At 40.8% G+C, this 24,888-nt stretch overlaps 1 long non-coding RNA gene across 1 annotated transcript in view; it reads left to right on the top strand.

Moving 5' to 3' along the window:
• Positions 1 to 24,567, top strand: part of LOC138751778 (uncharacterized) — a 43,447-nt gene extending 18,880 nt beyond the window's left edge. The window contains exon 3 of the long non-coding RNA XR_011350176.1: positions 23,140 to 24,567. This is a non-coding gene — a long non-coding RNA (uncharacterized lncRNA). The remainder of the gene's footprint in view (positions 1 to 23,139) is intronic.
• The last annotated feature ends 321 nt before the right edge of the window (positions 24,568 to 24,888 follow it).

Raw genomic sequence — 24,888 nt, 5'->3', positions numbered from 1 at the left:
AGGTATCCGTTTGGCTGCCGCAAGTAAGAATCTCAGTGCATTTGTACTTTGCACTATGTTTATAATACAATAAACTCTGTATTATCTCATACTTTGAAGGCAAATTGTTTTTGTGATTATTATATGTGACTCGAGTCCCATTTTTTGATGTGATTGCCAAATAATTTCAAAGCCAGCCAGTTGCTTCAAATGAAGAGTCAGCGAATGCTGGGCTCGCCAGTGAGAAATTTAAAAGTAAATGCTGGCTGCAATTTGTGAGGAATATCTTGGGAGCGGGAGCGAAAAAAACCAAATGGCTGGAAGAACTGAATGAGCCATCTGTGGAGGGAAGGAGGCAGTCAACGCTTTGGGTCGGGACGTCGCATCTGGATTCCTTCCCTCTGCAGCTGCTGCCTGACCCTCCAGGAGTTTTGCTTCTTTGCTCCAGATTCCCCATCTTGGGATCTGACTGTCTCGCACGAACAATTCAGCCCTGAATGTAAGGGTAGGGACCACACATTTCACCTCCGGACGCAGGCAGCTATTTCTATACTCTTGCTTCTTTCTGTTATAATTAAATGTAAGTCGACCTGCAAAATTACCTTATAGTAAGCGCATGTTGCTGCCACGCTCAGTCCCACAAAATGTGATCATTCAAAAATGGGGTAGGGTGATGAGCAAAACAAAATAAAAACATTTAGAACTCGTTAATATCTTCTTTTCGAAAATATTAATGTTGGCTCGGTGTCCATTACAGCTCCCTTCATATACAGAACGGTGCATTAACTTCACCAACAGGCTCAGTCCTAATTGAAGCAAACGTATTTAGCATTCTGGAAGACAGGATTAGAAAAGACACATTAACCCCTCTTGCCCTTGCACCCAGTCTCTGCATTGTAGCTAACAAGCTTTTCTTCTGCGCTACTCATTAGTGGGCACTGTCTTTGACATTGCTACGTAAACAGGGATGTCAAACTGTCATCTCTGGTCATCTGATTCGAGGGGAAATACAGTGTCTGTGTTAATTGAGAGTAAGGATCACAGAATGTAGAATGTGTAATTGTTGATCACAGGGCAGTAATAGATGGAGGACAAAGGATGATGAAGCTTGTCTGGTGTGCTGGATATTAATACAGATATTGTACATTCTATTGTTTGGAAAGAGTTCAAGAGGTTAAACAATTATAAGAATATTTCAGTGAAATTGCGGCTTGAATATATTTATTGTTGTGGCGGTGGGGGGGGGGTGTTCTAATATATGAATGTCAAGCCTTAATGTGTGCCTGGAGATCTCAACGAATGTGAGTTCTCCCCTAGAACACTGCAGCACAGTACAGGCCCTTCGGCCCTCGATTTTGTGCTGAGCAATATATTCCTACCAAAAAAAACCCGAAATCCTTCACCTCGTAACCCACTACGTAGCTGGTGTGAAGCATCTAGTGGGAGGCAAAGCAGAATGCACCACAGTCTCAGACTTCTACGGTCGTGGAGATTATTTGTACAACTCTCAGACAGAGTGTTTAAAAAAAAAAGAAAAATAGGACACTTGTACAGTACTCACACACTTTATAACTTAACTGCGTGAATGCTTTGTGCAGGTTATGCAAATATTTGTACACTATAATGGTGTTCTTGGGAGGTGCAGATATTCAAAAATTACATGCTAATTGAAAGCAAATTCAGATATCTCTCATGACTTGATAACACTTTTAATTCCATGTCAGAAAGCCTTAGCTTCAGGTTCACATCCAAAAGTAGGTGTGTAAAATCTGGATTGACTCCAGTGCGGGGATGATATACAAGGCTCTTTCATGTAATGAAAAAGCCTGATTGTAAAGGCAGAGATTCTCCACCCTTACATCAGGAGACTTACCTTCTCAAATGTGCCAAGGCGCTGACCATGATCCCTCTCAGAGAAGGTAATCTCTCCAAGGCGCCGACTGCGCTCGCTCTCGGATCAGCAGTCCACCGCCTCACATGAATGAAATGCCACTGTTGCAGCTGGTTAGAGGCGGGCTATTGACATCGCAGTGATGTCATCAGCCTGAGACACAGGAGCGGGACATTAATGGCCTTACTGAGGGTGTGCTGGATCTCTGCCTGGATACTAAGACCAGCTGAACACATCACAAGCATCTGTCTTGCCTGCCCTGGGGCCGCTATGATCCACTATAGGGCTCTTTCCGCGTCGGCGCGTATGAATGGTGTCAACTCAGTGGAAGGCACCGTGGTACCAGTCGCCCCGCCTCCATTGGCTCTGGAGGGCACTACGAGGTGCCACTCAACATGAATGCGATGCAGGTGCACCCTTTTAGGGTTGCTCCGTGAAAGGTAAGTTCATGTTTTCCCTCCCCGCTTGTAGCCAGCCTCCAGGTGGAGGCCTGGCTTGAAAGGGCTTTTAGAGTTTAAAAACCCAGAAATGTTGGAGGAACTCAGCAGGTCTCAGTGTCCATAGGGCCTGAGCGCGAATCATCATTTATACATCTTTGCCTCCAATGGGCACTGTGGACCTGTTGAGTTCCTCTGGCATTTCTGAACTACAATCACAGCATCTGCTGACTTTCGCGTTCCACTCCACTGGTGTACTCTTAGAAACTACGTCAATTGGATGGGATATTCAACCAATCACCGTCTGTTCTCTCATGCAAGAATGTATGATTTCCTGGCTCTTAAGAATAGGAGAGTGCTTCTCATTGTCTTAACTAATATTTATTTCTCAATCTGCATCATTAAAATGGATTATTTAGTCAGTATAACATTTTTGTTTAAGGGAACACTGCATTCTTCCAGCTGTGTTTCCTCAGTTACAATAATGTCTACGCTTCATAAATACTTAATTGGCTGCAAAGTACTTAGGTTGTGAAAGATACTTTATAAATGCTAAATTGTTCTTTCTTAATAAAATATATTGAGCTGAGATGGTTAATAACAATGAATAACATTCAAAATTTGTTAACAATGATTTGTTAACAATAACTTTTTGCCCTTTTTAAACTGTAGCACCTGGGCAACCCTCCTGGGACCCAGGTGCGATTACTGGGGCAAAGGTGCTGGAAGCTCCTTTCAAATCACAGAGGGATGGACTCATTAAATCTGGCGACTTAAGGGGGATCCTGCCCCCGCAATAACACATCACGCACTCACCGGAAGTACCGCCGGATGTTCGGATGCTGGCTGCACGCACGCAAGTGCTGACGTCACCGGAATAAGCAGGTCGGTCATTTTCCTGTACCAATCACCCATGGACGTGACCTAGGTATGTTTAGCTGGGTTCCCTATCTATCCCTGAGGTAGGTCGGGGACCCAGTTGAATTCTGATGGGATTGACCGGGTCGGACCCTTTCTAACTGGGGCACTCACCGGGCAAATTGCCTCGTTAACCCCAGTTTGAAAGGGCCAAATGCAGAATGCAGACACAGATTCTTCTGACCCCTTTCATTGTCACTTCTTTACAGCATGGACCAAGCAACTTTCAAAATGTACCATCAATGATGAATGCAAATAAAACACTTAATGTTCCCACAGAAAAATTGGATATTTTTATCTTCCAAAGGAGCATAAAGCCCTGTGTCCATTGGTTGATAACAGTTGCTCTGCATCATTCAGCTTTTTTACGGTATCTCAATTAATTAGCACCATAAAGCACTCTGAAACTTTCAGAATTACTGCTTTTATGAAAGCATGTACAGCAATTATAAAATTATTTTAATTTATCATTTCCTCTCTGCACTTCTATCAGGATGAAAATGAATTCTGGCAGCAGAGTTAGTAAAAAATAAATTCTGTTGTTTACATTATATTTTCTGGGATAATTTCCAAGCATCTACAAGTTTATTTAAAGACTTGTGTTGTTTTTCTCTTGGAAAAGGTTACAGCTCCATGTTTGCAGATGCTCCATATATAACATGCACGTCGACCTCTCTGTGTGATATTGGAGGGAATTGATTCACCTGTGTCTACTTAGGACAACTATTCTCCAGTTTCTTTGGGCTAGGGTTCCAGAAGACTCAGCTCAAAGTTTATGGCCCTTGCCCGTGAAGCAGTCAAGTTTAGTTGGTTTCTTCCATCCTTCTCTCCTGCCAACGTTAACAACATTAAAAATATTTTATGATTTCATTTCCATTCCCTCTCTTAAATATGGCCCCAGTTGAGAATAGCTGACCAAGGAAGATATTATCCTCAGAAGCTGGGCCAATATTGATTCCTCTTAAAGATAAGTAATAGGCTTGGTCGATGCGGGGTGAACTTATTGGGCCCGAGGAAATGAACGGCATTGACTCGTGATATCAGTTCCTGAACATAGGTGGTGATTTGAGGTCTCATGCATTGTCTTTCATGTGGCTGAGGAGAGCGTGTGAGATAGTTACCACTTAAAGATTACCCAATGGAGTTGTTTCAAGAAATTATGGGGATGTGGCTGATCATTGAACTCCAACAGAAACTCTCGATAAGAGTAGGGAGAACAGAGAACAATGAGCAATTAAAACAACTCTCCCAACTTTTTATTTCACCATGTTTAATTTCACTTTCTCAGCAGCATAATGCTCTTTTCGATAATACCATTGGGACAGCTGTAAAGGTTCCAGAAGGAAACTTTGTGCTGCAATTAAGGCTTTTCTTTCTGCAATATTGTGAAAGCAAACCCTCACCGACAGTCCAGCAATTATCAAAAGTCAAAGTACTACTCTCGAGTCGTGGTTGGCACATCACTGTTACACTGGGGTCCGAATCTAGCGCTCGCTGTAAGGAGTTTGTATGTTTTCCCTGTGTCTGCGTGGATTTCCTCCAGGAGGGTTTAGGTCAATTGGGTGTAATTGGACGCATGACTCAAAGGCTGAAAGGGACTGTTACCAGGCTGTATATCTCAATTTAATAAAAATTAAAAACCTTTGTTCAGTGAACCCCCCCCCCCCCCCACTATGATCTTTACAATTCTTTTTACTAATTTCCATTTCACCCTTAATGCTGGGCTGAATATTTTGTCATTATAGCGCATTACTTTAGACAGGCCAGCACGGTCAACATAGCAGTTATCGCCACACTATTTCAGCACCTGGCACCCAGGTACGAATCCAGTGCAGTCTGTAAGGAGTGATATATATAATAATCACATATATAAATAAAGATATAATATTTTAAAAATAAATAAATAGATTTTTATATATATATATATATATATAAATCTATTTATTTATTTTTAAAATATTATATCTTTATTTATATATGTGATTATTATGTGCTGTGTATTTTGTGTGTGTGTCTATGGAGAAACTCTATTTCATCTGGTTGTATATGTACAGTCAGATAATAATAAATTTGAACTTGAACTTGACAGAAATTCCATGGGAAAAAGGAGAACTTCTTCAAGGTAGGCATACCTGAAAAAGAAATGAATGTTCAAAGTTCAAACTTATTGTCAGAATACATAAATGGCATCACATACAACACTGAGATTCTTTTCCTGTGGGCCACTTATCGATAACTATAAACTGTCAAAAAGATTCATACACAAGAGAGAGAAAGGTAAAGAAAGGAATGCAAACAAGATGATTGTGAAACAGAAAAAAAGTAAAAATCCAGTAGTAAATACTGTGCAAAGTGAGAGTCATTAAATGAGTCCCTGATTGAGTTTGTTGCTGGGGAGTCTGATGGTGGAGGGGGAGCAACTGTTCCTGAACCTGGTGGTGCGAGTCTTGTGGCACCTAGATCTCTTTCCTGGTGGTAGCAGCAAGAATGTCCTGGGTGGTGTGGATCCTTAATGATCGCTGCTGGTCTCCAACAGCAGCGTTCCCTGTAGATTTTATCGATGTTGGGGAGAGTTTTGTCTGTGGTGCACTGGGCTGTGTCCATTACAATTTCAGGGCTTTTGCTCAGATGTATTGGCAGTCCCCATACCGGCCGTAATGCATCCGGTCAGCACACATTCCACCACACATCTGTAAAAGTTTGCCGAAGTTTCCGATGTCATACAAAGCCTCTGCCAACTCCTAAGGAAGTAGAGGCATTGATGTGTTTCCTTCACAGTGACGTTAGTTAGTTGGGTCTAGAAAGGTCCTCCGAGATAATGACTCCTAGGAATTTAAATTTGCTCCCTCCTTCCACCGCTGACACCTCTGGTGACAGGAACAGGAACAGAAAACAAATAACATTGAGGATCCTGGAATCTGAATCCAAACAAATACTGGAACAGCCGTGGCATCTTTGGAAAGAGAAAGCACTCAATATTTTGGATCAATGTCTCTTCCTCAGAACATTTTCATCTTTCCCCTCTGTATAAAAGACATTCCAGGCACAATGTTCTGGATAACCATGTGTTTACAAAGAACCAGATAACCCCAATGAAGAATTTAATGACATCCTACCTGTTGAAAGACGGAGACTCTATTGAAGTAATAGGAAAACTGTTTCCTCACATCTGCCCTCTTCAGAGTCAAGGTCCATTTTGAAATGAATTGCTTATCATCATTGTATGGAGATCGAGTGAAAAGCTTTGTTCGCATGCTATCCAGGTTAAGTCAACCTATACTTAAGTACAGCAGGTTATGTAATAATAAAACAAAAGAGCAAAAGAGGGTAATGTTACAGGAAGGGAAACAGTGCAGAATCTGGTTTACAAAGACAAAGTGCAAGGTATAGAGGAAGGTTGAAGCCGTCCAATGGCATTTCTTTTAACCAATGAGAGATTCATTTCAGAGTTTGATAACAGCAGGAAAAAAAGCAATCCTTGATTCTCAATGTTTCTGTTTTTAAGGTCATGTATCTTCTGTCCATAACACTATTTATTCCTGAAACAAAATCACATACAGATTGTTCGATTGTTTTTTTTTAGAAAAGTTGTACTTAATATAAAACCACTGAACAAACATATCACAATATTTCAAACTTAATCCAAATACATGTGGTATTTTATATATAAAAAACAAAAAAAGTAAAAAAAAAATTCTAAGTCCCCTAACCCCCTACAAACTAAAGAAAAAAGAAAAAGAAAATGAAAAGGGACAAGAAAACCACCACAGGAGCACCTCACTTTCCAATACTTTTATATACATAGAGACCGATAGGCGAAAGGGAATGTTCGAGATACATTTATATTTTAATACCAACAATTTGTAAATATGGGCTCCATATTTCACAAAAAAGTATGATATTTATCTCTTAAATTGTAAGTAATTTTCTCAAGGGGATACAAGTCTGAACTTCTGCATGCCATGTATCCATTCCCATATTAACATCCAACTTCCAAGTTAGAGCAATACACTTTTTAGCTATTGCCAAAGCAATATGAGCAAATTTCACTTGATACATATTCAGTTTTAATTCCTCTACCATCTCCCAGTAAAAATAATATTGGATCCTGTCGGAACTTGTTGTGACAAAGTTTTTTTGTGGGAGGTTTTGCGTTTCCCACAATACATCAGAAACTACATTACCCTGCTCTTCAATGTCCTGAGTTTCTAAAAGATATATTAAAAAAAACAAATCTTTCTTTCTTTTGGTGATGAGGTTGAGTTATGAAGTCTCAGACTGTACTCAGACTCTGAGTAATCCCTATTTAATTTATTCATCTAACATACAAAGAGAAAAAAAACCTAATTTATTTACTTGCTTTCAACAGGATTTCTCCACATAATTGATTTCCAGTTAAATACTTTGGATGTGTTGATAAAGTACTAAGCAATAGAATAGATAATTTGAGATAAATGATGATTAATTCTAATATATTGAGTTTGGATGAGGGAGAAATATTGCCAGAGCATTTTCTATTCCTTTCAAATCCTGCCATCCACTAGAGATGGGAAGCAAGCCTTTTGGTTTAATATTTCCCCTCTGGCAGGACAACAAAAACTATGTGACGAGATTATGTACTCAGCCTTGGTTTTGTGCTCAGATCTCTGGAATGGGGCTTGGTTCCACAACTTACTGACTCAGTGGCAAATATGTCAAAACAAGGACAAGGCTGACCTCAACTCTAAATTTCTAGCTACAGCTGAGCTATGGTGCAAGAGAAAATTGAAGCAAAAAGGAAGGAACTGCAATCATCTCTCTTCGTTTTTGCTGGTTATTAACTAGTCAGACATTTCCACCTAACTGATGTCATCATTACTCCTTTAGTGTGTGGTTTTTGGTAGATGGAAGTGCACTGGAGGATGATTGGAGGAATCCTATCATCAGTTAGAGAACCTGGAAAAGGTTACAAAATTCACGCACTCTGGAGACCACAGCCAAGAGTCTGGAAATGTCAGGAGAGAAGGATTCTGAGAGATGGGTGTTAAGAGGTGTGGGGTCTGGGAATGGGTAAGTAGAAGTGGATGGCTGGAAAGTCTTGGGAAGGTAGACCTCAGGAAGTATTAGGATTGGAGAGGAGTCACGTGATGGAGTAGTGGCCGGACGGTGAACTCCAGCCCTCTCCAGAAAAGTCGGGAAAAACAAAGGAAAACACAAAGGCACAGAAATAAAAGTTACAGAAAAGTGAGTATAAAGGTGGAAAGAAGATGGCGACAAAAAAAGAAAAATCGAAAGCAACGGTAAGAAGAGAGGAAGAGAAGACAAAGGAGGAAAAAGGTGAAGGCCTTACCTGTCCGAAGAGGCCCGCTGCGGAGAGAGAAACCCGCTCCCTCAGGTCGGTAAATAATGGACTACAAAAATGGCTCGCAGAGCCGAGTAAAAGTGCGCAACCGCGCATGCGCGATACTTCGCGCATGCGCGATGCGAATGAAAAAAAAACACACCGACGGGAGGGGGGACCAGCTGGGGAGTCGATCTCCACAGCCGGCAACGACAGCTGCAGAACACCTGCAGCAAGAAGAGACCACAGAAGACAATAGAAACAAGAAAGAAGAGGAGGAAAGGGCACCAAAGAAACAACAGATGGTCAACCCAGAGGAAGAAGAAGAGGAAGAGGAAGAGTACAGGGAAATAGAAGAAGAAAAGAAAGGCAAGGTAAAGGATATACTTGCTCTTATTAAAGGATACATGGAGTCATTTAAAGAATGGCAAGCACAGGAATTTAAGGATTTAAGAAAAAGAATAAACAACACAGAAGAGAAAATAAATAAAATGGAGATGACCTTAACAGAAATGGGAAAGAAAATGGACAAGATGGAAGAGCGGGCAGTAGCAGCAGAAATGGAGGTAGAAGACTTAAAAAAGAAATTGGAGAAATCTAATAAAAAAACTAAAGAGACACAAGAACTACTAGCTCAAAAAATAGATACAATGGAAAACCATAACAGAAGAAATAACATAAAGATAGTGGGCCTTAAGGAAGATGAAGAAGGCAAGAATATGAGGGAGTTTATAAAAGAGTGGATCCCTAAGACCCTAGGATGTCCAGAACTACAGCAAGAAATGGAAATAGAAAGGGCACATAGAGTATTGGCCTCTAAACCACAACCACAACAAAAACCAAGATCTATTGTAGTAAAATTCCTAAGATATACTACAAGAGAAAAGGTACTGGAGAAGACAATGGAAAAAGTAAGAGAGGGCAACAAACCACTGGAGTATAAAGGGCAAAAAATCTTCATTTATCCAGATATAAGTTTTGAACTCCTAAAGAAGAGAAAAGAGTTCAATACAGCAAAGGCGATTTTATGGAAGAAAGGGTATAAATTTATACTAAAGGATCCAGCGGTATTGAAAATATTTATTCCAGGACAACAAAACAGACTATTCTCGGATCCAGAAGAAGCACGAAAATTTGCAGAACAATTACAAAAATAGACTGAGGGAGGAAGACGTGTAATGAGAGTTAAAATGATCACGATTGATATGTATGTGGGTAAAGACAAAAATAGACTGAGGGATGAAGACGGGTAATGAGAGTAAAAATGATCACGATTGATATGTATGCGGGTAAAGAGGTATAAGAGTGAATAGAGACAATGAGCATACATGAATGTATCTGTACTTAGAGGAAAATATAGATAGTATAGACAAGAATTAATAAGGGAAGGTAATGGAATAGAGAGAATAAGGAAGGAATTAAAAGAGTGACCTTTGTGACATATGAAAAGTGAAATCTTTTCTGGGGGAGGCGGGGTGGGGGGAAATATCAGTTGACGCTTGCGAGTGGATTCGCAAATCCAAATGGAGAGGGGAGATGTGGTTGTCCGACAAGGGATAAAGGACAACTCAGGAGGTGAAGGGGAGATTGGGGATAAATAAGATAGAAATAGGAGAATAAGGAAAATGTTGGATGTTGTAGGAATGTTGTCTTATAAAGAGTTGAAAATAAGAAAACAGAAATGGAAAAGGAGGAAAGGTAATGATGGAAAAACGGAAAGAGAAGATAAACAAAATATAAAAGGGCTACGCTGAACTATATGTCTTTAAATATTAATGGAATACATAACCAAATTAAAAGGAAGAAACTACTAAATTTAAATGAATAAATGTATTCCATTAGAAAAAATAACATATAGGTTAAGAAATAATATTGAAATATTCGAACAAGTATAGGAGCCTTACATTAAATACAATAGCGAAAACCTACTGGGGACAAACATTACCTAAGTTGATGGAAGGAGAAGGAAAGAAAAGAATGGACTCAGTAGAATTTCTGGTGTAATTTTGTTGAATGACAACATTGTCTGACTGGCTTAATGCAACCTAGATTGTATACCTAAAATGGATGAGAGGTGGGGGTGGGGGGGTGGTTTGGGAGGAAAGGGGGGGGGGGAGAAAAAGTCACTGTATATGTGTGAAAAATAAACAGTGTATATCATGGCTAATGTGATTTATGGTGTGAAAAATAAAAAATTTAAAAAAAAAAAGAATTAGGATTGAGATAAGGTTTGGAAATTTAGATTTATCATATAGAAGGATATCCAGGTTTACAACAGGATTGAGATCAGATGGGTATGTGGACCAGGAGTAGTAAATAGAATTCAATTCTGACAAGCATGATGAGTTGAACTTTCGTAAGTCAAATCAGGGTAGGACTTGTACTGTAAAATGGCAAGGCCTGGAGAGGCCTTAGAACAGAGAGAGCTAGGGGTACAGATGTATGGTTCCTTGAAAGTTGCAACTCAGTGGTCAGTGTGGTGAAGAAGGTGTTTGGCAGGCTCACCTATATTGGACAGGATATTGAGTACTAAAGTTGGGACCTCATGATTCAGCTGTAAAAGGTTGATGGGGAGACCACATCTGGAGTACTGTGTGCAATCTGGTCCTTACCAGTTTTTCTATATATGATGTTGGCCCGCCCTCTAATGACTCATCTCTTAAGTCTCCTTCCCTTTTGCCCTGGCCATAAAGGTCACGTTACCTCTCCCTTTCCAGCAGTCCTGTTCTTGGATCTGGGGCAGCCAAAGTCTTGTGTGCATTAAAGCCTATTGTTCCTGCAGCCTATGACTCTGTGGTTATTGACAGAGCCTATCACATTAATGATGTAGAAGGGTTGAGAGGAGATGTTGCTGGGACTGGAGGATAGAGTTAGAGAGAGAGGTTAGAGAGGCTGGATCTTTATTCCCTAGAGCTTAGGAGGCTGAGGGGAGATCTTATAGAAGCTTATGAAATAACAAGGAGCAGTGGTAAAGTGAATGCTGACAGTCTATTTACTAGGGCAGATGATTGTAGAATGAGAGGCCATTGTTTAAGGTGAGAGTCGAGAGATTTCAGAGGGTCCTAAGGGAGAACTTTTTTCAGTCAGAGGGTGGTCCAAATCCGGAACAACATGGCAGACAAAACTTTTAGAAGCAGGCACAGTTTTAACATTCAAAAGGCATTTGGACAGATTTAGGAACTGAAAGTGCTTGGAAGGATATGGACCAAATGCAGGAGGTGGGAATTGCCCAGAATGCCAAACTGGTCAGCATGGACAATGGGGTGAAGGGTTCTTCCATGCTGTATGAATCAATAACTCTATTTCTCTGACAAATGTAGGACTTGGTGTGATCTGGCTTCATTAGGTGAGGGTGGGTGAATTGAAGGTAACATTTAAACTAGATAAGACTTGAGGGGGGGGGGTTGGGGGGGGTGGAGAGACCAGGAAAATGCAGAATAAAAGGGGACATGAATCATTTCAGATCCCCATTTAGCTGTTCATTACATACCTGTACCTTGAAGATCCCTCTTTCCCTTGTATCTTTCTATAGGCTCCTTGCATCATGTGAAGCTCGTTCATTACTAATTCCTCCCCTTGCATTCTATCTTCAAACAAGTACTGGATCTGGATACTCATTAAAATCTACAACTGTAAAGAAACACACTAAATGCCCAACATTAATAGATTCATGGAGTTTTAAACATTTTTCATATCCCTAATCTCCAAAAGATGTTTCAAAAGGAAATTATTCAGCCACTGGAGGGAGAAGAAATACAATTCTCAAGAAACAATCTCTGTTTTAAGTTAAAACAAATTTAGCAGGATAAGGACTGCAGTGAATTACAATCACGTCATCACTAATTGAGCACTTTTCACTGGAAATGTTGAGCAACATCCAGAGAGAATTATTAAAAGGCAAAGTATGGCTCAAAGTGAACACTATTTTTCAAAAGGTTTGCTTCCTGGAAAAAAAGAGGGTGGGGGGGAGTGGTTATGATAGACAACTTTAAGGTGAACACAAAAATCATTTCAGATTTGCTGTATCACGTAAGAAGTTGGAGAAATGTTGAACTTTTATTGAATTTAGTATGTTTAATCGCATAATGACGCTGACACATTGCATCAGTTCAACTCATATAAAAATATTTTGCCGCTGATTTTTGTTTGTACTCAACATCTGATGCATCTTGAGTCAGCGTCCAACAGTAGTCGGCCAGCATTGATGGGTTCCAGTTGAGCTGATACCGCTTTTCCATGGTCGTAATGTCCTGGTGAAACCTTTCACCGTGTTTGCCACTGACTGCACCAGGATCAGCCGGGAAGACGTCCAAATGCGAAAGCAGAAAATGAATTTTCAGTGACATGTCACACTTCAAGGTTTTGTATCCTTGAAGGTTATATCTAAAATAAAACAGTATGTGATAGGAAAGATTTAAGGTAATTTTCATGATCAGCAGCCCAAAATCCATAAGATACACCTAAAAGTGTCTAGGAAGCAAAATCTTCATTGCCCAGTGTTATCAGATGGCCCATGGTATGTCCAGAAGCTGGAAAATACTGCAACTTCTGGAATGCGCAGAGGGGTTGGAAGATAACATTCCATTACCATGGTTTCAAGCTTAAATGAAAGAAGAATTCTGTTGAGAAAAATATCCTCTCTTTTTGGTTTTAAAGAAGGTATAACTGAATCGTTGAGGACCTCTTCCACCCCATGCACAGCATCTCTCAGCTGTCCCATTGCAAAGGTGATACAGGAGTATCAGAGCCAGTGCCATCAGGCTGACGGACAGCGTCTCACACGGGCGGTGAGAATGCTGAACAACCAAAGGAGCTGCTCACACTGACCGTCCGAGGTTGTCATTTTACTAATCATATTCATTAATTTATTTGTCTGTATGAATACTAGTCCTGCATATGTGTGTTGTGTCTGGTAGTGTCTCGGCATGTTTTGCACTGAGGCCTGGAGAAAGCTGTTTCGTCAGGTTGTTTTCTCATCTCCAGACCACAATCAGTGAGGATTGGCAAGGACACCTACTCCACAATCTCCATCGATACCAGAGCACCACAGGGCTACGTTCTTACCCCCTGCTCTACTCACTTTGTACCTACGTCTGTGTGGCTCAGTACAACAATTTGCTGACGATATAAAGAAAGGTTATAAGTCAGCATGCAAGATGGAGATTGAAAACTTGGCTGAATGGTGCACTAACAACAACCTCGCACTCATTGTCACCAAAATGAAGGAGCTGATTGTTGACCTCAGAAAGGGAAAGCCAGGGGTATACAATCCAGTGATCATTGGGGGATCAGGAGGTGGAGAGGGTGAACAAATTTAAGTTCTTGGGAGTCACTATCTCAGAGGATCTCTCCTGGACCAAACACACTAACAGCATCGTGAAGAAAGCATGTCAGTGCCTGTACTTCCTCAGGAATTTGTGGAGGTTTGGTACAACACCAGAAACTCTGGCAAATTTCTACAGAAATGTGGTGAAATGAGTGCTGACTGGATGCATCTCTGTTTTGTATGGGGACACCAATACCCCCGAGCATAAAGCCCTCAAAAAGCTAGTGCACACAGCTCAGGACATCACAGGCAAAACCCTCCCCACTACTGAGGAAATCTATAGGGAATGCTGCCATTGGAGAACAATAGCGGTCATTAAGGATCCATACCACCCAGCACCTGCTCTGTTCTCGCTGCTGCCATCAGGAAAAAAAGGTATAGGTGCCATAAGACTCTCACCACCAGATTCAGGAACAGCTACTATCCCTCCATCATCAGACTGCTGGGACTCATTTAAGGATTCTTACTTGTGCACTTTATTGATATTTTTAATCCTCTCTGTATTGCACAGTTGGTTTGTTTACATGTATACGCTGTGTGCAGTTCTTTTTTTCACTACCAATAAGTGATAATTCTGCTTGGCCCACAGAAAAAGAATCTTAGAGTTGTTTGTGATGTCGTGTATGTATTCTGACAATAAATCTGAAATCTGAGTTTTTAAAAATCTGTACTTGTGCAATCAGATGACAATAAACTGACTTAATTTGACGTCTATTTCTATTTTATTCACCCAGGGCTTTGGACATATTCTTACCGTCCAAAGTTTTTAGTAGCCACTGAAACAACTGCCAAGGCAAGAAGAGATATGCGTAATGAATGTACTTAATTCAATTGTATTTGTGCATACCGAGCAATGTTTCTCATTTGCTTCAGATAATTCTATTGGTAAATTGGTCTGTGCAACAAACAGAAAGAGCAAAGACTCTATGTTTCCTGATCATGGTGGGCCATTGCACTTGGCTTAATAACAGAATATTGGAGATCTCACTCCTACCTGCAGAGTCCGCCCAAACCACGGCTGCCAGACTGTGTTGCCCCCTGAGATCATTTCAAGGTTGATGCCATTTTCTGAATTTCGTTCAGCAAAGTATTGGGAGATGGATATGATTGGCTGAGGCCTTGTCAGGCTGCTTTAATTCTGGTGTAACCAACCTAAAACTGTTTGAAGTAAAAACACTCAATGCTGGAAAGACTCAGCAGGTCAAACCATGTCCTTTACATAGCAAAGGCAGGAATAAAGCTGTTCTAATTTGGATTTTGACCAAGTTTAATGCGTGTGCTCATCAAAAGAGCATCAGAGCAAGGTGCACCCAACAAAGACACAATTCATCTTCTCGCCTGAGGTGCTTAATTTTAATTTAATTTTTTAATTTAGACACACAGCATGGTAACAGGCCCTACCTACACACCATGCCCCAATACTGCCCAAAAGCCCCAATTAATCTATGGCCCCGGTACATTTTGAAAGGTAGGAGGAAAGCCAAGCACACGGAGGAAACACACACAGACATGGGGAGAACATATAAACTCCTTACAGACAGCACCAGATTCAAACCCGGGTCACTGGCACTGTAATGGCATTGAATGAACCGCTAAGCTAACCATGCCATTTCAAGGTAATAAATTGCTCATTGCTTGCAACATGAAAAGAATCAAATCTTGTGAAACAAGCAAGTTTGTGGGCACTGTGATTGTAGTAAATGCACAGAAGTGCTGGAGTAACTCAGCAGATCTCAAGCATAAGGTATTATACCTTGATGAGGGCTCAGGCCCAAAACACAGTCCTATATTTTTGCCTCCTCTGGATGCTGCGGGACCTGTTGAGTTACTTACGTGTAAGAATTAAACCTTTCTCATTAGTATTTTAACCATGTCTCATCTCAGCAATTTTTAAAGATCTGTCTGTTGTAAACCATGATCTTCCAGCTTTGGCTATGAATAAGATGACAATATTAAAAATTGAGCAGGTGAATTATTATGCCACAAATAATAGTGTTTGTTTATATTAAATGTTATGCAATCCAAAACCGATCTTACCTGACATAAATGATACTTGCCATCATTTCTAGATGAAAACATACCAATTGTTAATTAGACCTGACAAATTAGACCATGAATTTCTGGTTGTGACGACTGTGGGCACCTGACCTATTCATGGTGTCACGTGCCCACCTCATGACCTCCGGTTCGTTAAATATCGGCATATTTACAACCAGACAAAACATCATTTCTCCATTCTATGGAACACGCACGCACACATGCACACACGCGCGAATGCATGTACTTGCATGCACACACACTTTGATGGAGGAGGGAGACTCCAATGATCATTTCTGTCCTCTTATGGTGCTGTTGTTTGGCCTCCAATCCATTTCTTTGCAGTAACCTTACCACATGATGATGCAGCTGGCCAACTGAGGCCATCTAGAAGATTGACATATTGGTGGCCAGTAGCCTTGCCCGCTTCACTGTTGATTATCTCAAGGGGTCACACTGAAACATTGTTAGTCATTTTACTGGAGTCCATCAAGTGAAACCTTTGAGGGCTTAATGTCCATGAAGAGGAGGATGGCTTCAAGACCTGGGTGTGCATCATTTTTGAGAGTCCCAGCCCACAGGAGTAGCCTCATTCCTATTTCAAGCTGTTTCAGTCTCTTTTAGCCCTGATTTCTGCATGTTGGAACTGAAAGGTGAGGTGAGGGTGGGTGTGGATTGAGATAGTTTGCATGAATGTATGTGCACGCATATAAGAGGGTGTTCCTTTCTCCAGTGTACAGCTCACCCTGTCATATCATTTGAGGGCAGAAACTCTTGTGATATTGTCCCACTGTCCAGAGCCTCTCATTCTGTGAGGAGGCTATCCTTGGGAGCCCTAGCCAGAATATTCTATTGGAGGGATGGACCTGTGGGAGTCCTGCACCTTCCCTACCCTCCTTCCCCTGTACGTAGGAGCTCCTGCCTTTCTGTAATATAGTGGCTGGCCAAAAATAGGTTAATTCCTGAACAAGTATCCCTTAGATGATGAGGTAGAAACAAGTACTGGAAAATGAAACAATAATCCACTAATATTCTCTTAGAAAAAAATATCGGCTACATTTGTGCAATGAATGCAACACACATTTGCACAAGTTTTACAGGGAAATAGGTTGACGCTATGATTGCAGATGACACGAAGATTGGGAGTGTTAGTGGACAGCGAGGAAGGCACTCATGGCTTGCAATGAGATTTGGACCACCTGGAAAATTGGGCTGTAAAATGGCAGATGGAACATAATGCGGACATGCACGAGGTGTTGCACTTAGGGGGGATGAATCAGGATAGGACATGCAGGGTAAACAGGAGGAACCTGTGGACAGCGGCAGAGCAGAAGTACCTGAGAATACACATGCATAATTCCTCGAAAGTTGCTTCATAGGGAGATCTTTGTGTGTTTCTTCAGGTGGTTGTCTTCCAAAGTCGCTATTTGCCTTGGCGAGTCTGTTGTCTATCTCTTTGTCGATCCGTGCATCAGATTAAATGGTGCAGCCGAGGTAGGTAAACTGGTTGACCGTTTTGAGTTCAGTGTGCCCAATGGAGATGTGGGGGGGCTGGTGGTCATGGTGGGGAGCTGGCTGATGGAGGACCTCAATGTTCTTCAGGCTGACTTCCAGGCCAAACATTTAGGCAGTTTCCGTAAAACAGGGCATCATGCTGGCTCTGAATGGGCAACTAAAGCGGCATCGTCTGCAAAGAGTAGTTCATGGACAAGTTGCTCTTGTGTCTTGGTGTTGCTCTTGTGTCTTGGTGTGAGCTTGCAGGCGCCTCAGATTGAAGAGACTGCCATCCGTGTGGTACCGAATGTAAATACCGTCTTCATTGTTGAGGTCTTTATTGGCTTGTTTCAGCATCATGCTGAAGAAGATAGTAGAGGGTTGGTGCGAGGATGCAGCCTTGCTTCACGCCGTTGTCAATGGAGAAGGGTTCGGAGAGCTCATTGCTGTATCTGATCCGACCTTGTTGGTTTTCGTGCAGTTGGATAACCATGTTGAGGAAATCCGAGGCACTCTAGTATTTGCCAAAGCCCTTTCCTGCTCACGGTGTCAAAGGCTTTGGTGAGGTCAACAAAGGTGATGTAGAGTCCTTTGTTTTGTTAATAAAAGCTGCAGGCATATTGGAATTTTTAAATCAAAATATTGAATGCAGAAATTGAGATGTTATGCTGTATAGGATATTTTTGTGTGCAATTGTGGTCACCTACCTGCAGAAAAGGTATCAATAAGACTGAAAGAGTGCAGAAAAAATTTACAAGGATGCTGCCAGATCTTGAAGACCTGAGTTATAGGGAAAGGCTGGAACTTTAAATGTTAAATTTAAATTGAGACGTTCAGCACGGTAACAGGCCATTTCAGCCCACAAGTCCCTGCTGCCCAATTTACACCCGATGAACCCAGGGTACCTTTTGAACGGTGGGAGGAAACCAAAGTCCCCCCCCACTGGGAAAACCCGTGCAGACTCGGGGAGAACATACAAACTCCTAACAGACAGTGCAGAATTCTAACTCCAGCCCCGATCACTGGCGCTATAATGGCATTGCGCTAACCGCTAAGCCAACTGTGCTGCCCCTTATCCCCTGGAGCATTGGAAAATGCGGGGGATGGGGGGGTGTTTTGATAAAGATATACAAAATTTTGAGGGGGTAAGATAAGGTCAATGCAAGTAAGGGTTTTAAGGCAAGAGCTAGAGAGCATGAATTGAAGGTGAAAGGTGAAATGTTTAAGGGGAACCATAAGAACGTGGAACAGGTTGCCAGAAGATATAGAATACATTTAAGAGAAGATTGGATAGTTACATGGATGGGAGGGGTATGGAGGGCTCGGTCCAGGTGTAGGCCAATGGGACTAGGTGGAATAAATAGTTTGGCATAGACTAGATGAACTGAAGGGCCTGTTGCTTGGCTGTAGTGTTCTATTGTTCTGTTTATAAATACAATAAACATCAGTTGACCTTGATCTCTTTTCATGGATCTGAGCTCTCTCCCTCTTGCCTGCAGCCTTTCTCCTCCATCGCAGACGTAATGATGCTGCCATGGGGAGTATGTCCTGAAGACCTGGCTGTATAGCAGTGTGTTGACAGCTGCTCCAAACCCAGCTTCATTCCAAAAGGAACCGTGCAGATCTTGTTTCTGCACTTCTTTCTGGATGTTAAGAAATAATATGTTTCAGACATGTTTTTGGATGATGTTTTCTGAACTATCACCAAACTTAACAGTGTTTCAGCAAATCTAAACTTGGTGAAATCCAGTTTCCAAACTATATGAGCGGATGGGAATATTTTTCTCTCTCCAGTAAAATGTCAATAATTTGAAGAGCTGTATTAGCTCTACTTGTGTGTTACCATAAAACTCAGGCAGGTCATTTGAATGCATAAAACTTTTAGTTCCAACATTAATATCTAACCTTCTGCATGTTAAACCTTGAAGAGAACACTGTGATTTCAGAGCAATGCAGATTTATGCACAAGCCATCTGCACAAACCATCAGGATGCAGAGGAAATGGGAATTTTTCATCTTCCTTTGATTGTACTGTTCAATGATTTTACTCTTATTTTTCTTTATGAGCAATCCCCTGATGTCAAGGTCAGGTTGTGGTTTGATTGCGTCCACCCAAGTTGACAGGAACTGGGGGAAAAGATTGTCCCAAACAACATCCATTAAGATTCAGCAAAGTACTCCAGTGGATTTTATATTTATCTTTTAATTTTGAACACAAGTGTGGCATTGAATTGTTTTTCATCACGTGAGCCAAACTGAAGTGGAATATTTCATTCTGCAGGCTATCCAGGCAAATCAGCCTATACGTAATGCAGCAGGGTAGTGCAAAGAGCTAGATCTGGTGTTCCACTAACACAACAGTACAGGGTCTAATATCATATCAAAGAAAAGTGAAGCATTTAGTGCTAAAGAGAAGCAGTACAATTTAAAATTGAAGGAGTGCGGAGAAAATTTACAAGATTGTTGTCGGGACTAGAGCTGAGTTATAGGGAAAGGTTTAATAGGTTAGGACTTTTATTCTCTGGAACATCAAAGAATGAAAGGAGATTTGATAGAGGCATTCAAAATTTATAGATAGGGTAAACGCCAACAGGCTTTTCGAGGTTAGGTACGACAAGAATTAGGCGTGCTGAGGGTGAAAGGTGAAATATTTAAGGGGAACATAGGGGGAAGTTCCTCATGGTGGTGAGAGTGTGGAATGAGGTGTCATCAGGGGTGGTGGATGGGAGTTTAATTTCGACATTTAAGAGCAGATTGGATGGAAGGCGTATCGAGAGATATGGTCCACGTGCAGGTTGATGGGACAGGGCGGAATAACTAGTTTTGCATGAACTCGATGGGCCAGAAGGCCGGTTTGATGGTTCCACAGTTTTACCACCCTCTGGCTGAAAAAAAATTCCTACATATCTCTGTTCTAAGCAGATGGCCTTCAGTCCTGAAGTTGTGCCCTGTTGTCCTAGCCTCTGCCAACATGGGAAACAACCTTTCCATGCCTACTCTGTCCATTCAAAATGTTTAAATAAGATCCCCCCTCATTCTCCTAAATTCCAATGCATCTGCCAATACATCTTTTCTCTCCGCCTACATTATCACAGTAGATTACAAATGCACATTATAAAACAGCTGCTTGTTGGAGAATGCTGTTTGCAAATTAGCTGCTGCATTTTTTTTCCATTGAAGCTTCTCAAAAATGCCCTCTCTTTGTGAAGGACTTATTTTCAACCTAAGGCACTATTTCAAACCAGGTCTTTTGCTCACAGGCATCTCCAGGTTTCACCTTCCCTCAACAATGTTTACAGTTTATGTTTTGAGAAGAAATCAAAGGGATTTCAGGGAAACTTTAGCGTCGTTATTGAAGAGGAGAAGAGAATATCTTGATCTCATGGACCAAGTCACGGCATGGCATCAATTTCTCAATGGCAACGGGACCCTGGTGAAAATAGGGTCTTGGCACATCTCAAGCACAACAGCCTTTAGAATGTAATAACTGCTTTTTGATAATGGAGACATTGGTTAGGATGGTCCCACATGACTATTGCCAGTAAAATGTGGAAGTAAGCACATCTGGCAATAAATGGATGATCAGCTATGTACTCTGTCATAGAACAGCCCGTCGACACACTCTAATAGAAAAATGAGCACTTGGCAACGCACCAAGAGGTTTTACTCTTTTGCAAAACCCATGCTACAGGAAGAGCCAATGAATTCAGGAGAAGAGGAAGGAAGTAGAAAGCCAGATATTAAAACACCAAAATAAATAGATAATTGACTTCCTTTGGTGATTTTCTTTTGGCTTTTTGTGATTCTTGTGCAATATTTCCTATGGTGCACTGCAAGTTGCTTTTTACTGTATGGCCTTCATTTTATATCTCCATATGTCTGTCAGCTTGTTTTTATACTATTACCCAGAGTAAAATAAAAGCTACTGAATGTTCCAGGTAGCAGGGCAGATTCAACGATCAGAGTTTAAATTTTAAAGTTTTACATTTAAAAATTTAAATCATTATTTCTTTAAATTTAGACATATAGCATGGTTTACAGGTCCTCGTGGCCCACAGGCCAATGCCGCCCAATTACACCCAACTGACCTTGGTACATTTTTGAACATTGGGAGCACCCGGAGGAATCCCATGCAGACACAGGGAGAACGTGCAAACTCCTTACAGTCAGCGCCAGATTCGGACCCCTGTCCCGCTTGCTAACGCTGTTACAACGTTGTGCTAACCATGCTGGGTTATTCCGTGATGTGGATTCGACTGAGGGAAATACTCCTCAGCTCCAGGTAGAATATTAGCTTCTTTGCATTGATTTGATCATGATAGGGTGACATCAATTAAGTATGTCAAGCTGTTGAAGAAAACATGCTTTGACGATGCCACAGAAGTTGGGTCCAATTTCTTCCTGGTGGTTCTCATGGAAGGTTAAGAAGAGATAGAAAACTTTTGCAGCTTTCACAGGCTTAGGTATTCCTACAGCTATCTGGACTTTCATAAGCCCAGCTTACATATATCAACATGCCTACAAGCCTAAAACTCGATGCTAATTTATTTTCTGAACCTTCTAATGCGCTCCCGTCAGAACTGTCGTTGTTACCCAGTTACAATGATGCTTTGAATCACATGCTATTCGAGTATGGACAATGTTGTGTCACAGTACTAGTAGGATAAGATAGCCAGGGGTACCTACATTAACAGAACTGGTGACAGCATCCATGAGGGGTTGCAGACATAACACACATACAGACAAATATTACAAATGCAAGACATCTATACAAATAAATAAATGCACATTGTTTCATGAATATAAGAATCTCTGATGATTAGTGCGACCAGCTCCTTTGGTCGTTCAGCATTCTCACTGTCTGTGGGAAGTCAGCTCCAAGTCATCAAAAGTGATTAAATTCATAGCTATTGGGAGAATAAAGTTCTCAGAAAGAACAATTCTGTCATGCAAGTAAAGAAAACCTGTTATATTGTAGTGTGTGAATGGATAGAAAGCAGGTGCTAGCAAGCGCTAAAGCTTTTCTTTCCCTATCTAGAATGTATTTCATTTTGATTCACTGGCGTCACTAGGGGGGTGTGGGGGGTGCGGACCGCACTAGGTGACACCATCAGAAGGGGTGATATTAAAATGACTGGCTATAAAATTTTTGTGGTGTTTCAGCAGAAATGTATTATTTTTTTATAAAAATATCCCCGTAGTTAGTTATAACAACAAAAATATTTTTCATAAGCCAAGCTTACATATATCAATATACCTACAAGGCTAAAACTTGATGCTCATTTACTTTTTGAGCCTTATAATGTTCGGAGCTCTCATTATTACCCAGCTACAATGACGCTTCGAATGTGGTTTCATCTGCACATGGCTACAAGCAAGCGCTGTTGTTTTCGTTGCTGCTGGTATTTTTATAGTCATTGCTTTTATCAAATTTTCTGGTGTTTTATCTACAATATTGTGGTTATTAGTATTTATGAACCTATGTCACTAAGTTTTTTGAGAATGAAGTAGTAATTTTAGGAAAAGAAGAAAAACCGTTCAATTACTAATAATGTAACTAATAATGTACCTCAATGTAGAAAGATTTTATAAAATGATTTTGTTGCTAGTATTCATATAATCTAAGAAATATTACAGATAAACAATTTACAACTATATTTATCACATATTACTCTATATTTTTACAACTATATATTTTTTTCAAATATTGCTCATTTGTCCTTTTTTTATTGTGCAGGGATATTCTATCATGCCACATGGAGTGCATAAATCAGTATCAAAGAGGCCAAGTGGATGCCAGCAAATGAAAGCAAAAGAGGCGAGAATTAAATCACCCAAACCACTTGCTGGATCCATGCCTCAATATGTCAAAAGACCAGATGATGGCCGGGGTTCGTCAAAAGACACGGTTCGTCAATCTCCAATTGATAAAGCTGATTATTCTGATGCTGGCATGCGTTCTGCAGAAGAGCAAGGAGTGGAAATGGCGGAATTTGAACCGGAGAGAGGGCTGGAAGTGGCTTTAGCTATGATACTGTAAATGAGATGAGATGAGTGGCATTAAAGAGAAAGATTTGAAAATTTTATATGATGTTTCTTTCTGGGAGATGCCAGTTCCAGATCATTTTGGGGTTGAAATCATCAATTTCTGTACCTCTGGTGTGATGTACTTCAGGAAGTTAATCTCACACAGCAGTATCTGAAGAATAAGGGCTTAACTCTTGATAAGGTGGCGACAAAGCTCAAGGCGCTAAGACTTCTTCTGCATGAGGAACACAATTACCTAATGGAGTGTGCAATTGAAGATGGTTTTAAAATCAGACGAAGATGGAATTGCAGTAGAGAGAAGAGCCGGGTTCTAGAAAAGGATGGCAGGGGAGCAGGCAAACGATGCTGGACTCACTCTGCAAGAAGAAAATATGACAGCGATGCTTGAGTGCATTGATTGCTTTCATTCCGAACTCCAGATCAGATCAAGAACCATCAAGGAAGAAGCAGCCATGTTTGAAGCTGTTCAAGCAAAGAGTCTCGTATCCACTACTGAGGAAGAGTTAAAGATGTCCATTCTAAAACTGACCACTTTCTATTATGAGGAATCCAAAAGTGAGCTTTTAACAGAAACGCCAAGGCTGTGAAGGCACCTGAAAGCAGCAGAGATTGATCTGGAAGAAGCCAAATATTGGCCAGCATTAGACGTTGTGACATTCATAGCTGAATGGGATTTCGTAGAATCTCTCCCAACCCTTTCACTAAGCCTAAAGTTATTTCTTTTTTTTTTCTTCTTTTTTTTTTTTTTTCTTTTTTATTTTTCACACCATAGCCTAAAGTTATTTCTGATGACCTGTGTGTCTGTGGCTTCATGTGAGAGGACCTTTTCAAAGCTTGAGATCCACCCTGAAACAGTCAAGGCTTTCCGATCTTGTGATATTATTAATTGAAAGTGAGTTGATGAAAGGCATTGATTTTGATGAAGTGATTCACATGTTTTCAGCTTTGAAGGCAAATTTTGAATTGGTCGAGATGTTCACCAAGTGCTGAACTGCTTGTCTATTTGTCCCTGTTTATTTCTATGGTATTTCATTTCTGAGTATATTTCCATATGCATTTGTCTACAAGTTCTGCATTATTTTGACCATTATTGATTATACAAACCTAATCCATTAATGTATCTCATGTAACAATAAATGATAAGGTTAAAATCAATATATTTTTGATGTAGTTCTTAAACATTTATATTTCGAATTCTATTGTTTTCTTACCGAATTTTCTCTTTAACCACATGAAACTATGTAAATACATTCAGGCTGTGCATATGATACTGTAATTTAATTTTTAATTTAAAAAAATTTAGACGTACAGCACAGTAACAGGCCGCCCAATTACACCCAATTAACCAGCACCCCCCGGGAGGAAACTGGAGCCCCCGGGTAAAACCCACACAGACATGGGGAGAATGTACAAACTCCTTACAGACAGCGCGGGATTT

Source organism: Narcine bancroftii, chromosome 1, assembly GCF_036971445.1.
Source record: "Narcine bancroftii isolate sNarBan1 chromosome 1, sNarBan1.hap1, whole genome shotgun sequence".
In the NCBI taxonomy this organism is placed as follows: Eukaryota; Metazoa; Chordata; class Chondrichthyes; order Torpediniformes; family Narcinidae; genus Narcine; species Narcine bancroftii.
This window is presented reverse-complemented; position numbering and strand designations above follow the sequence as displayed.